At 39.7% G+C, this 16,176-nt stretch overlaps 1 long non-coding RNA gene across 6 annotated transcripts in view; it reads right to left on the minus strand.

Annotated features, from left to right (window-relative positions):
* LOC128928210 (uncharacterized) overlaps window positions 1-16,176 on the minus strand; it is a 188,240-nt gene that overhangs the window by 157,144 nt on the left and 14,920 nt on the right. The gene's annotated exons all lie outside the window — the stretch shown is intronic.

Below are 16,176 nucleotides of genomic sequence, written 5' to 3' on the forward strand. Positions count from 1 at the left end.
CCTTCCAAAATACTGAGATTACAGGCATGAGCCACTGTACCCAGCCTTAAATCTTAAAGTTTCAAAATAATCTGCTTTAACTTCATGCCACACATCCAAGAAACACTGCTGGAAGAGGTGGGCCATGTAGGCTTTGAGAAGCTCTGCCTTGTGGCTTTTCCAGGCTCAATATGCAAGTTACTGGGGCTCTACCATTCTAGGGTCTACAGGGCAGTGACTCCCTTTCCACAGCTCCACTAGGCAATGCTTTGATTGAAACAGCCTATGCAAAATTATGACTAAGACAGTGTAAGAGATCTAACTTAATTGGCTCCATCTTGCTTCTTACCTCCAAGCTGTTCTTGTTCATTCTTGGGTGTAGGCTAAACTAAATTTGGGAAAAACTTAATTTATAGTTTATAGTTTACAACAAAGATGGTAACATTCCATTCCCAAAGCAGACCTCTATCACGTCTGGGGACTAGATTTCCTTTGTAGAACTAACATTAGCCACAAGATTAGAAATTATGTTTTAGGAGTCATGCAACTAGAGGCTACAAGATTCTGACCCTCCCTAAACTGCTCCTGAGATCAGTGCTTAAGGTATTTTGCAGACCCTGCATTGATAGATCAGCCACTATCCCAATCGATGCTGGCTCATATAATATTGTAGACACCACCTGGCAATGGATTCAACTCAAGAAGATACTTTAAACTCCCTATGATATCATCCCGGACAAATCAGCATTCCTGGCTCACTGGCTTTCCTCCACCCACCAAGTTGTCCTAAAACACTCTGCTCCCCAAATGCTTGGGGAGACAGATTTGAGTAATAGTAATACTCGGGTCTCCTGCAAAGTCAGCTCTGTGTGAATTACTCTTTATTGCAATTCCTATGCTTGATGAATTGGGTCTGTCTAGGTAGCAGGCAAGGTGAACCCATTGGACAGTTATGCAGTGGGAACTCTGTGTGGCATTTTCAATATCACATTTTCCCTCTGCATTATGCTGATAGACTTTCTCTGTAAGGACTTCTCAGATAAAATTGTCATAGAACATTTTCTATCACCTGTCACAGAAAATTTCTCTCAGGTTTATATAGCAGATTTCTGCCTGAGCACCCAGGATTTCTTATACATCCTTTGAAATCCAGGTGGAAGCCTCCAAGCTTCCTTCACTCTTGAATTCTCTGCACCTACAGGCTTAAAACCACATGGAAGCTGTGAAGGATTATGGTTTGCACTCTTTATAGTGGTAGCCTAAGCCATACCTAGGTGCCTTTGAGGCATGGCTTCAGCTGGAGCAGCCATGACGTGAGGAGCAGCCTCCTGGAGTGGCACAGGGCAGTGGCATCCCTGGTCTGTCTCCTGAAACCATTCACATCTTTTGGACCCCTGGGTCTGTGATGGGAGGGGCTGCCTCAGAGATCTCTGAAATGTCTTCTAGGCCTTTTTCCCATTGCCTTGGCTGTTAGCACTTGGCTTCTTTTTATTTATGCAAATTTCTCTAGCAAGTGGACACTCCACAACCTGCTTGAATTTCGATCCTGTAAATGGGCTTCTCTTATCTACCACATGGCTACACTGCAAATTTTCCAAACGTATATACTCTGCTTCCCTCTTAAATATAAGTTTCAGCCCCATGCAATGACCCACGCCAGTAATCCTCCCACTTTGGGAGGTCAAGGCGGGTAGATTGCCTGAGCTCAGGAGCTCAAGACCAGCCTGAGCAACATGGTAAATCCATGTAACTAATAAAACAAAAAAACAGTAGGCCAGGCTTGGTGGTGGGTCCTGTAGTCCTAGCTACTCGGGAGCCTAGGCAGAATTGCTCGAACACGGTAGGCAGAAGTTGGAGTGAGCCAAGGCTGAGTGGAAGAGGGAGACCCAGGCATCTTGGATCAACTTTCCCTTTTCATTCCGAAGATTACAAACTTCCCCTTTTCATTCCTAAGACTGTAAACTGAAATCCTTTTCATATGTAATTCCTGAGACTGTAAACTGAGACCCTTTTCATACGTTAAAATATAAACCTAAGATTCTTCCATGTGAAACATCTAAAGTATAATCCTATATAAAGACAGAAGCTTCCTTTGTTAAGGGACCTTGGCTGTTAGGCAACTATGTCACCTTGTTCCGAACCGAATAAACCCTCCTTCATCCTGTATTCAGTGTCCCAGAGATCCGTTTCCCATGGTTCCTCCTGCTACAGAGTCACTGCACTTCAGGCTGGGCAACAGAGCACTCTGTCTCCAAAGTGTGTGTGTGTCTGTGTGTGTGTATGTGTTTCAATTTTAAGTCATTTCTTTGCTCCCACATCTAAGATAGGTTGTTAGAAACAGCCAGGCAACAACCTGAATGCTTTGCTGCTTAGAAATTTCTTCCACTAGGAAACAATACCCTAAGTCATCACAATTAACTTTAAACTTCCACAGATTCAAAGGGCATGAACACAGTGCAGCCAAGTTCTTTGCTAAGGCAGCACATGGATGACCTTTGTTCTAGTTCCCAATAAGCTTCTCATTTTCATCCAAGACCTCATCAGACTGGACTTCACTTGACAATATCACTCTCAGCATTTTGGTCACAACCATCTAACTAGTCTCTAACAAGTTCCAAAGCTTCCCTATCTTCCTGTCTTCATCTGAGCCCTCCAAATTCTTCCAACCTCTGCCTGTTACCCCATTCCAAAATTGCTTTATCATTTTCAGGTTTTGGTTTAGCAAGGCCCACCTCCTTGGGACTAACTTTCTATATTAAGCAATTCTTATATCACTACAAAGAAATATCTAGACTAGGTAATTTATGAGAAGAGATGTTTAATTGGCTCACAGTTCTGCAGGCCTTACAGGATACATAACATAGGCATCCGCTTTGGGGGAAGCCTCAGGAAGCTTACAATCATGGCAGAAAGTGAAGGAGGAGCAGGCATGTCACATGGCAGGAGTGGAAGCAAGGGGACAAGGAGGTGCCACATATGCTTAACAACCAGATCTCATGAGAATTCAGTATTGTGAAGATTGCATCAAACTATGAGGAATACACCCACATGACCCAATCACCTCCCACCAGGCCCCCCCAGCAACATTGGGGATTACAGTTCACAGCCTATGAGATTTGGCAAGGCCATACATAAAAACAATATCAGTTAATAAAACCTTCATCTGGCTATTGTCATAGAAAAGTTCTTTCAGGCTGATGCAAGTGTAAAGCAGCCATTTACTTGCAGGTAGTTTTGGAACAGAATCACTGCACTAGGCCAATGAGTGTGGGGTAAATGAGAAAGGCTCTGTGAATGGGTGGGTGTGGCTGAGCCTCAAGGAATATGGCATTGCTCAGCAGAATAACACTTCTTCTGATCTTCATATCTTCATATCAAGCATTAGAAAAATATTATGAAAGAGCCTCTGCATAAGATAATATTACCAATTGTTAGGCTATGCTGGGAAACTGCAAGTTTTTGTGTGGGTGTAAAACTGCAGAAGACACAACCCTGGGAAATTCCTGAGCTCCCAGTAATTCACCGGTTTGCCACCTCCCACCTTTCTTATGGATCACCATTGCTCCCCTTGCTTCATTTGCCATTCTAACATGCAGATTTTTGTTGTTATTGTTGTTTGAGACAGAAACTCACTCTGTTGACCAGGCTGTAGTAGACTGGCATAATCTCAGTTCAATGTAACCACCACTCCTGGGATCAAGCAATTCTCATGCCTCAGCCTCCAGAATAGCTAGGACTATAGGCACGCATCACCATGCCTGGCTAATTTCTGTACTTTTAGTACAGACAGGGTTTTGCCATGTTAGGCTGATCTTGAACTCTTAGCCTCATGAAATCCACCCACCTTAGTCTCCCAATTTGCTGAGATTACAGATGAGAATCAACACACCTGGCCTAATATGCAGCCTTCATTGGTGCTTTAGGACCTTGATTCCCTTACTAAAGTGTACAACTACCTCTGGACATGCCAGTCATAGAACTCTAACACTTTGGCCATAGAGATTGGTTCAGAGGGCAAGCACGTGGCCTAAGCCAACGCAACCATAGACCCTCACCAGATGTTTTTAAACTGAAATAGGAGACATACACTCTTTTTCTCAGACTGGGAATATGTGAGTCTAGAAACTTGAGTAGTCAAGGTTCCTGCCTTATGGAGAAAGTCAGTCTGAGAGATCAACACTGACATAATGAGATAAACAAAAGCAGAAATGAAGAGTGAGTCCTGCTCATCTGTGGTTCTCCGAGTCAAACATTACCCTTCTTTCTAAAATGGTAACAAGCTTGGCATATTCAAGGAACTGAAGCCAAGTGTGTAAGAAGAGAGTGAAAGCAGATGAGGTTGCAGATCTCAGAAATAATCAAATTTTTTATAAGTTAATAGATCTCAATATTGGCTGAAGATTAAAATCACCTAGAAGGTGTCTAGAAACATCATTATAGACTTCCATTTATAGTCATGGTATATTTTGTAATTCAAAACAAACTTCTCTCTTCTATTCAGTATTCTAGCAGTGTAATAAAATAAGTTTAAAAAGAGCCATCCAGATTGGAAAGAATTTTTAAACTGTCTCTATTTACAGATGACATGATTGTCTACATAAAAAAAAAATCCAGCTGTTTCCACAAAACAACTACTAAAACTAATATCTCAGTTTACCAAAGTTGAATATATAACAGCAATCCACAAAAAATTACTGAATTATATATCTATACCAAAGCATAGAATTGGAAACTGAATCATTTTTTTAAATAACATTTTTAATTATATCAAAAATATGAAATGTTCTAGAATAATATGACAAGTGTTTAAAAATTACAAACTAAAGAGTGGAAAACACTGCTGAGATTAAATATGTAAATTAATGGAGAGATAGATCATGTTTATGAACCAAAAGAATTGCTAATGTTCTTTCTAGACAATCCTACCATATAATCAATAATGTTAAGATAGTAGTTATGCCAAAATTGATTCATAAATTTCACAAAATCTCAATCAAAACTCCAGCAGTTTTTTGATAGAATGTGAGAGGAAAATTCTGAACTTAAATGAAAATTCGAAGATGGCGCGGTAGGAACAACTCGGGATTGCAGCTCTCCATGAACAAACGCAGGGAGGATGAGTCCTAGCCGCATCTCCAGACGGATCTTTGTTGCCCACAGAACGGGGAAATTACCAGGTGTTGGAGAGACATGGAAAGCCAGCGCAGCACTCTCGGCTAGCGTCGGCCATTTCAGCCGGTGCCGCAGCGCAGCAGCACCCCGCACAAAACGTGCTGATCTGAGTGCCCTGTTAAACCAGCAATCTGAGATTTGGGAGGGCAGATTAGCATATCCATCTGATTAAACGGGACTTGGACAGTGAGCCAGACAAGGAGATTCCCGGGAAGTGACATTTGACCGAGTGCAGTGGGCCACTGCACAAGAAATCACACAGATCCCGGTGCCCTACCAGCAGGCGACTAAAACACCTGGAATAGAGTCAACCATTCAAATTTAAAAAAATAAATAAGAGGGAGAAAGGGCTCTGAGGCAGGGAGCCAAGCAGTCAGGCTCGGCAGGTCCCACCCCCACAGGGACAAACAAAATGGCGATTGGAAATGCTCAAGGGTGAGAGTTTCACCGCAGGCACAGCTGAATCCAGGATGGTGCAGCTCCAAGGGGAAGGGGCGTCCACCACTACCGAGGCATTCCGCCCCTACTGAGGTACACGCCCATTGCTGACGCAGCCTGCCATTGCCAAGGCAACCTGCCACAACAGAGAGACTCCGCCAACAGGGCGGAGCCAACTACAGCAGGGCAGAGCCCACGGGCAACAAGGTGGAGCCCAGGATGGCAGGGCAGAGTCCACAGCAGCAGGGCGAAGCCCACAGCAGCAGGGACTGTAGTGGACCTCAGCAGTCGTACAGCAGAAGGGCTAGAATGTTAGAAGGAAAACTAAGTAACAGAAATACTTCAGCGTCAACAATCTGAGCGTACACTCAGAGACCCAATCGAAAAGCCAGCAACTACTCAGACAACAGGTGGATAAATCCACAAAGATGGGAACAAACCAGTGCAAAAAGGAGGAAAACACCCGAAACCAAAACACCTCGCCTCCTACAAAGGACCAAAACTCCTCACCAGCAAGGGAACAAAGATGGACGGAGAATGACTGTGACGAAATAATGGAATCAGTCTTCAGAAGGTGGATAATGAGAAACTTCTGTGAGCTAAAAGAACATGTTCTAAATCAGTACAAAGAAACTAATATCCTCAAAAAAACATTCGAGGAAATGATAACAAGAATGGACAACTTACAAAGGAATATGAATGAATTGAAAGAGCTGAAAAACACAACACAAGAACTTCACGAAGCATGCACAAGTTTCAACAGCAGAATTAACCAAGCAGAAGAAAGAATATCAGAATTTACAAAGAACTCAAACTGATTTACAGGAAAAAAACAAACAAGCCCATTCAAAAATGGGCAAAGGATATGAACAGACACTTTACAAAAGTGTACATATATGAGGCCAACAATCATATGAAAAAATGCTCATCGTCACTGGTCATTAGAGAGATGCAAATCAAAACCACATTGAAATACCATTTCATGCCAGTTAGAATGGCAATCATTAAAAAATCTGGAGACAACAGATGCTGGAGAGGATGTGGAGAAAAAGGAACACTTTTACACTGTTGTTGGGAGTGTAAATTAGTTCAACCATTGTGGAAGACAGTGTGGCGATTCCTCAAAGCCTTAGAAATAGAAATTCCATTTGACCCAGCAATCCCATTACCGGGTATATATCCAAAAAAACTATAAATCATTCTACTTTAAGGACACATGCACACGAATGTTCATTGCAGCACTGTTTACAATAGCAAAGACCTGGAACCAACCCAAATGCCCAACGATGATAGACTGGATTGGGAAAATGTGGCACATATACACCATGGAATATTATGCAGCAATCAGAAATGATGAGTTCATGTCGTTTGTAGGGACATGGATGAATCTGGAGAACAACATTCTCAGCAAACTGACACAAGAACAGAAAATGAAATACCGCATATTCTCACTCATAGGAGGGTGATGAAAAATGAGAACACATGGACACAGGGAGGGGAGTACTAAACACTGGGGTCTATTGGGGAGGAAAGGGGAGGGCCTGCGGGGGGGGAGCTGGGGAGGGATAGCCTGGGGAAAAATGACAAATGTGTGGGTAAAGGGGAGAAAGGAAGCAAAACACACTGCCATGTGTGTACCTATGCAACTGTCTCGCACATTCTGCACATGTAGCCCAAAACCTAAAATGCAATAAAAAATTTAAAAAAAAAAAAAGAATATCAGAGGTGGAAGATCAACTCAATGAAATAAAATGAGAAACCAAGATTAGAGAAAAAAGTGCAACAAGAAATGAGCAAAGTCTCCAAGACATATGGGACTATGTGAAGAGACCTAACCTACGTCTGATAGGTGTACCAGAATATGACAAAAAGAATGAATCCAAGCTGGAAAATGCTCTTCGGGATATTATCCAGGACAATTTCCCCAACCTAGCAAGGCAGGCCAATATTCAAGTCCAGGAAATATAGGGAACACCACAAAGATACTCCGCAAGAAGAGCAACCCCAAGGCACATAATCTTCAGATTCACCAGGGTTGAAATGAAGGAGAAAATACTAAGGGCAGCCAGAGAGAAAGGTCGGGTCACCCACGAAGGGAAGCCCATCACACTCACAGCAGATCTCTCGGCAGAAACTCTACAAGCCAGAAGAGAGTGGGGGCCAATATTCAACATTCTTAAAGAAAAGAACTTTCAACCCAGAATTTCACATCCAGCCAAACTGAGTTTCATAAGTGAAGGAAAAATAAAATCCTTTGCAAACAAGCAAGTACTCAGAGATTTTGTAACCACCAGGCCTGCTTTACAAGAGCTCCTAAAAGAGGCACTATACATAGAAAGGAACATCCAGTACCAGTCATTCTAAAAACATACCAAATGCTAAAGAGCATCAACAAAAGAAGAATCTGCATCAACTAATGGGCAAAACAGCCAGCTAGCATCAACATGGCAGTATCAAATTCACACATAACAATATTAACCCTAAATGTAAATGGGCTAAATGCACCAATCATAAGACACAGACTGGCAAAATGGATAAAAATCCAAAACCCATCAATGTGCTGTATCCAGGAAACCCATCTCACATGCAAGAACACACAAAGACTCAAAATAAAGGGATGGAGGAAGATTTACCAAGCAAATGGAGAGCAAAAAAAAGCAGGAGTTGCAATTCTCGTCTCTGATAATATAGACTTTAAAGCAACAAAGATCAAAAGAGACAAAGAAGGTCATTACATAATGTTCAAAGGATCGATACCACAAGAAGAGTTAACGATCCTAAACATATATGGACCCAATACAGGAGCACCCAGATATATAAGGCAAGTTCTTAACAACTAACAAAGAGACTTAGACTCCCACACTATAATAGTGGGAGACTTTAACACTCCACTGTCAATATTAGACAGATCAATCAGACAGAAAATTAACAAGGATATCCAGGCTTGAACTCAGACCTGGAACAAGCAAACCTGATAGACATTTACAGAACTCTCCACCCCAAAACCACAAAATATACATTCTTCTCAGCACCACATCACACCTACTCTAAAATTGACCACATAATTGGAAGTAAAGCACTCCTCAGCAAATGCAAAACAACTGAAATCATAACAAACAGTCTCTCAGACCATAGTGCAATCAAGTTAGAACTCAGAATTCAGAAACTAACTCAGAACTTCACAGCGTCAAGGAAACTGAACAACTGGCTCTTGAATGTTGATTGGATAAACAATAAAATGAAGGCAGAAATAAAGAAGTTCTTCGAAACCAATGAGAACAAAGGCACAACATACCAGAATCTCTGGGACACATTTAAAGTAGTTTCTAGAGGAAAATATATAGCAATAAGTGCTCACATGAGAAGAGTGGAAAGATCCAAAATTGACACCCTATCATCAAGAGTGAAAGAGCTAGAGGAGCAAGATAAAAAAACACAAAACCTAGCAGAAGACAAGAAATAACTAAGATCAGAGCAGAACTGAAGGAGATAGAGACACAAAATACCCTTCAAAAAATCAATAAATCCAAGAGCTGGTTTTTTGAAAAGATCAACAAAATAGAAAGACCACTAGCCAGACTGATAAAAAAGAAAAGAGAGAACAACCAAATAGATGCAATAAAAAATGATAAATGGAAAATCACCACAGATTCCACAGAAATTCAAACCATCATCAGAGAATATTACAGACAACTCTATGCACATAAACTAGTAAACCTGGAAGAAATGGATAAATTCCTGGACATCTGTGTCCTCCCAAGTCTAAACCAGGAGGAAGCCGAAACTATGAATAGACCAATAACAAGGTCTGAAGTTGAGGCAGCAATTAAGAGCCTACCACACAAAAAAAGCCCAGGTCCAGATGGGTACACAGCCGAATTCTACCAGACACACAAAGAGGAGCTGGTACCATTCCTTCTGAAACTATTCCAAATAATCCAAAAAGAGGGAATCCTTCCCAAATCATTTTATGAGACCAACATCATCCTGATACCAAAACCTGGCAGAGACTCAACAAGAAAAGAAAACTTCAGGCTAATATCCATGATGAACATAGATGCAAAAATCTTCAATAAAATACTGGCAAACCGATTGCAACAGCACATCAAAAAACTTATCCATCATGATCAAGTAGGATTCATCCCGGGGATGCAAGGCTGCGCCAACATACACAAGTCTATAAACGTAATTCACCACATAAACAGAACCAAAATCAAAAACCACATAATTATCTCAATTGATGCAGAGAAGGCATTTGACAAAATTCAACAGCCCTTTATGCTAAAAACCCTCAATAAACTCGGTATTGATGGTACGTATCTCAAAGTAATAAAAGCTATTTATGACAAACCAACAGCCAATATCATACTGCATGGACAAAAACTGGAAGCATTCCCTTTGAAATTGGGCACTAGACAAGGATGCCCTCTCTCTCCACTCCTATTCAATATAGTACTGGAAGTTCTAGCCAGAGCAATCAGGCAAGAAAAAGAAATAAAGGTTATTCAAATAGGAAAGGAGGAAGCCAAATTGTCCTTATTTGCAGATGACATGATAGTATATCTAGAAGACCCCATCGTCTCAGTCCAAAAACTCCTGAAACTGATAAGCAACTTCAGCAAAGTCTCAGGATATAAAATCAATGTGCAAAAATTACAAGCATTCCTATATACCAATAACAGACTTAAAGAGAGCCAAGTCAAGAATGAACTGCCATTCACAATTGCTACAAAAACAATAAAATACCTAGGAATACAACTTACAAAGAATGTAAGGGACCTCTTCAAAAAAAACTACAAACCACTGCTCAACGAAATCAGAGAGGACACAAACAGATGGAGAAACATTCCATGTTCATGGTTAGGAAGAATCAATATCGTGAAAATGGCTATACTGCCCAAAGTAATTTACAGAATCAATGCTATCCCCATAAAGCTACCATTGACTTTCTTCACAGAACTGGAAAAATCCACCATGAACTTCATATGGAACCAAAAGAGAGCCCGCATAGCTAAGTCAATTCTAAGCAAAAAGAACACAGCAGGAGGCATCACACTACCGAACTTCAAATTATACTACAAGGCTACAGTAATCAAAACAGCATGGTACTGGTACCAAAACAGAGATATAGACCAATGGAACAGAACAGAGGCATCGGAGGCAACACAACATATCTCCAACCATGCAATCTTTGATAAACCTGACAAAAACAAGCAATGGGGAAAGGATTCCCTGTTTAATAAATGATGTTGGGAAAACTGGCTAGCCATGTGCAGAAAGCAGAAACTGGACCCTTTCCTGACACCTTACACTAAAATTAACTCCAGATGGATTAAAGACTTAAACATAAGACCTGGCACCATAAAAACCCTAGAAGAAAATCTAGGCAAAGCCATTCAGGACATTGGAGTAGGCAAGGACTTCATGACCAAAACACCAAAAGCATTGGCAGCAAAAGCCAAAATAGACAAATGGGACCTAATGAAACTCCACAGCTTCTGCATGGCAAAAGAAACAGTCACTAGAGTGAATCAGCAGCCAACAGAATGGGAAAAAATTTTTGCAGTTTACCCATCTGACAAAGGGCTGATATCCAGAATTTACAAAGAACTCAAACAGATTTACAGGAAAAAAACAAACAAGCCCATTCAAAAATGGGCAAAGGATATGAACAGACACTATACAAAAGAAGACATACATGAGGCCAACAAACTTATGAAAAAATGCTCATCGTCACTGGTTACTAGAGAGATGCAAATCAAAACAACATTGAGATACCATCTCACACCGATTAGAATGGCGATCATTTAAAAATCTGGAGACAACAGATGCTAGAGAGGATGTGGAGAAATAGGAACACTTTTATACTGTTGGTGGGAGTGTAAATTAGTTCAACCATTGTGGAAGACAGTGTGGTGATTCCTCAAGGCCTTAGAAATAGAAATTCCATTTGACCCAGCAATCCCATTACTGGGTATATATCCAAACGACTATAAATCGTTCTACTGTAAGGACACATACACACAAATGTTTATTGCAGCACTGTTTACAATAGCAAAGACCTGGAACCAACCCAAATGCCCATCGATGATAGACTGGACTGGGAAAATGTGGCACATATACACCATGGAATATTATGCAGCAATCAGAAATGATGAGTTCATGTCATTTGTAGGGACATGGATGAATCTGGAGAACATCATTCTCAGCAAACTGACGCAAAAACAGAAAATGAAATACCGCATATTCTCACTCATAGGTGGGTGACGAACAATGAGAACATATGGACACAGGGAAGGGAGCACTACACACTGGGGTCTGTTGGGGGGAAGAAGGGAAGGACAGCATGGGTGGGGAGCTGGGGAGGGATAGCATGGGGAGAAATGCCAAATGTGGGTGAAGGGGAGGAAGGCAGCAAAACACACTGCCACGTGTGTACCTAAGCAACTATCGTGCATCTTCTGCACATGTACCCCAAAACCTTAAAAGCAATAAAATAAATAAATAAATAAAAATAAAACATTAAAAAAAAGTTGGCTGGCAATAGCTACTCAAATAAAGATTGGCTTCCTCAAACAGTAACATTTATTAAGTCACTGGTTATTGTGGTATCCATCAAAAAGAACTTGGCATTATCCAAGGCTTTATGAAGGGACATAAAAGGGGAGGGACTAACATGTGTCTTTACCTCTAGAGCAGGTACATTGAAGGAGGAACAGGGCATATGCAAATAAAATCTTGTAAAGTTTCTTTTCTATTTTTGTTTGGTCCTTTAGTGACATGTACTACAATGGTACAAGGACTAAAACTAAGGTCCCATAGCATGCTTGTTTTTATATCTGAAGAAAACCAGACAGGCCTCAGATGGCCTAACATAAGTTCCCCTCCCTACTCTACTAGTGTAGAAAAGGTTCCCTAGCCAATAACCCTTCTGATCATGGGGGTCAAGTACAGTTCTTGTTTATTCCCAAGGAGCAAGCTTCAGTCACTGCCAGCATGTGGAATCATTCAAACAGGCCAATCACATATTCCCACAGGAACCAAGGGGCAAGTCACCCTCTTGACACTGAAAAGCTTGCCTTCCATGGCCCCTGGTTGTTTACTCTGCTCCTGAGTGCAGACCTTGTGTGGCCCTGTGTGCAATGTCCCCTCCCAGACTATCAGTATAAGTGACAAATAAATTGCTGTCAAACTTAAAAAAAAAAAAGATCCATAAAGAATCCTAAATTTCATAGAAGATTACAGGTAAATACAGAAAACATAAAAGTACTTTAAATGGTAAAATTGACCCAAGTTTACTTGAAAATTCTAAGTGTTACACTGCAAATAAGTCATAAACAAAGGAAACATATTTATTAAAATGAAATTTAACAATAGCATTCAGTACACACTCCATGCCTGACATTATATAAGCACTTGGAGAATAAGATGAGTGGGAAGACTTCTCTCATGAAGTTTTGAATTCATCCTTCCATTCACTCTATCAAGAAATGTTTAGCCAAAGCCTTTAAAGTAACTGATGTATGCTTAAGTAATGGGGATATAACTGTGAACAAGACAGGCACACTCATGAAATCCAATGGAAACAATAGCATTAATAGATGAATGAACAAAGATAGAATATACCGTTTAAGTGCAGAGTATAGAGAGCTATGGGCACTTTTATATCAGAAAGAACTAACATAATCAATGAGTCATAGAAAATTTCTCAAAAGAAGTAAATTTTTAGCTAAAAACTTAAAGAAGGAATGAGTAGAGAGGCACCAAAAGGGTAGAAGATAATGCCCAAGGCAAAAGGAACAGCATGTGTAAAAAGCTTTAGAAGAGATCCTCAAGTAGTTGAGAAACAGAAGGAATAATCTGACCAGAGTAAGAGATGAGACTGAAGAATTAAGTATTTGGGCTGTGATAAGGTGAGGTCCTTGCAAGTGCCGCTAAGGATTTTAGAGTTTATCATAAGATAACTGGGAATAACACAGTAAAAACCTGTTTTGCAAAGTTGGTGATATGTTGTAGGTGATATAACATATAACAACTAAAAATGTCTGTGCAATCACAGAGGAGGGAATGACCAAATGGTTAGATGGGCTTCCCAAGAAGCAGCATTTTAGTTGAACTTTGAAGAATGTGAGAGATTCTACCAGGAAGCAAAAAAGGGCATTACCGAAAGAGGGAATGACAAGAACAAAGGCACAACTATCTTAAATAAAATAAAATAAAAAGAGCTTGGAATGCAGGGAACAGGGAGAAACCATAAAGTCTAGCAGAATAAAGTCTACTGGCAAGAGCACAGTAAAAAATAAGTCTAAGAGGCACATTCCTAACATTTGTGTATAAATGGTACAATATGGTACAAGGAATATACATTTAAATATTTAAAAGTTATAAATCATGTTAACAAACAAAATTTGTTCTCCTCTCTACATATCTTCAAATTCAAAATATGGTGGGTGACAGGCTGTGGACTCCAGGAAAATATAGTAAATTTACTTTATACAGGCCTTTAATTTATACTTAACAGTCCGAGTATTATTATATCTTTATGGGAGTTTAACAAGTCACCCAGTTCTAAATCCAAGTTCATGAACTGTATTAGTCCATTTCCACACTGCTATAAAGTTACTACCTGAGACTGGGTAATTTATAAACAAAAAAGGTTTAATTTTACTCACAGTTCTGCATGGGTGGGGAGGTCTCAGAAAACTTACAATCATTGCAAAAGGGGAAGGAGTCACCTTCTTTACAAGGCAGCAGGAAAGAAAGAGCAAAAGAGGAAGGGCCACTTTTAAAACCATCAAATCTTATCAGAACTCACTCACTATCACTAGCACAGCATAGCGAAACCTGCCCCCATGATACAGTCACCTCATACTAGATCATTCCTTCAACACATGGGGATTACAATTAGGATTACAATTCAAGATGAGATTTGGGTGGGGACACAGAGCCAAACCATATCATGAACCTTATGATTAAAGTTACATAAATCTTGCCAGATAACAATAATTAACAGTCAACTTCTGGGTTTTAGGACCAGTTTTTTTTTTATGATTCCAGTAAATACTGCATATCTGATATGAATAATTAGATATGAACATAAGACTATATAAGACTGGAAAGTTTTCAGACTCTTTATTAAACATGTGAGCAATGGAAAACTGTCATTGAGTGAGGTTAGCTCCATTAGAATCTTACAGGGACTTACATTTGTTTAGATACAAAAAATTGTATCTAAACAAATTTTTTACTAGGCAAATTTATTTATTTAATGTTTATACTCCCTTCTCATGCTGTTTTCCATGGCACAAAATTAGGTGTCTAACTTTTAGTCCTTTTTGATGTTTTTAGAATGTTTTTGAATTTGTATTGATATATCATAGCTGTATATATTTTTGAGGTACATGTGATATTTTGATACATGTATACAATGCGTAATGATCAAATCAGAGTAATAGGGATATCCATTACTTCAAACATTTATCTTTTATTTGTGTTAAGAATACCACAATTCTTCTCTCCTAGCTTTTTCAATTACATAATAAATTGTTAACTATAATTTCTCTATAGTGCTATCAAATAAAGTAATTCATTCCTTCCATCTAAACAGTATTTTTGTACTCACTAACCAATTTTGGCTTAATTCCAGTCACATCTATTTAACCCTTCCCTGAATCCAAGTTCACTTCTCTCCCTTCTCTGAACATCAACTCATTTATTTTAACATTTAAATTAACTATTTACATATATAGTTTATATGTAAACTGTATGTTGATATTTACTTGGAATGACTGGCAAAATATTGGGGAAAGTTAGAAGATTACAGTCTCAAACCTTTTGTAAGGCCAAAAGGTTTTGATGGAACAGGCTGAAGGCAGCCAGTTCATTACATTAGAATTTTAAGTCATAGGGTAAAAGATACAGCAATAAAGTTTCCCCAGCTAAGTCTGTTTAGCCCACATTCCTTTGTCTCTACTCCAATTTGTTTGCTCATGTAAACTTTGCTGATGGTCCTCTCAGGGAGAGGTCAAAGGGGAATTACCTGTCAATGGTGTTTACTCTGGGCCCTGGAACCAAAAGCTTTTATCATTCGTAAAACCACTCTTTCATGGATAATTAACATGGTAATTATCCACAAGCATGTAGACTTAGAACCCCTGTTATGAAATTTATACTGAATAAATGTGAGGATGGAGAGGGAGTCATGGTCAGTTGGCTGCAATCACCCTCTGAAAGCAGCTGACAACCATCCCTAGCCCACTTGAATCACTGTAATGAATGTGAGAGTGCATTTATTCATCCATCGTTGAGTCAGGGTCTGCAGGTGGTGATCTCTGCAGGTGGTGATCGACATCTCAGTGTATATAAATTGTTATATAGGGTTTATAAATAGTTTATATATAAACTCTATATAGTTTATTTAAATGTCAAAATTAATGAGCTGGTGTTCAGAAAAGGGAGAGAATAAGCTACATATATGCATATATAAATCTAAGAAACTAAATTCCAGAAAGGGACAAACTCTTCCTAGAGGAAGCATGGGCACAAAAATAGGGTGTGTTTTAAGCAGAGGAACTCTGCTGAAGTAAG

Source organism: Callithrix jacchus, chromosome 7 (genome assembly GCF_049354715.1).
Source record: "Callithrix jacchus isolate 240 chromosome 7, calJac240_pri, whole genome shotgun sequence".
Classification (NCBI taxonomy): domain Eukaryota; kingdom Metazoa; phylum Chordata; class Mammalia; order Primates; family Cebidae; genus Callithrix; species Callithrix jacchus.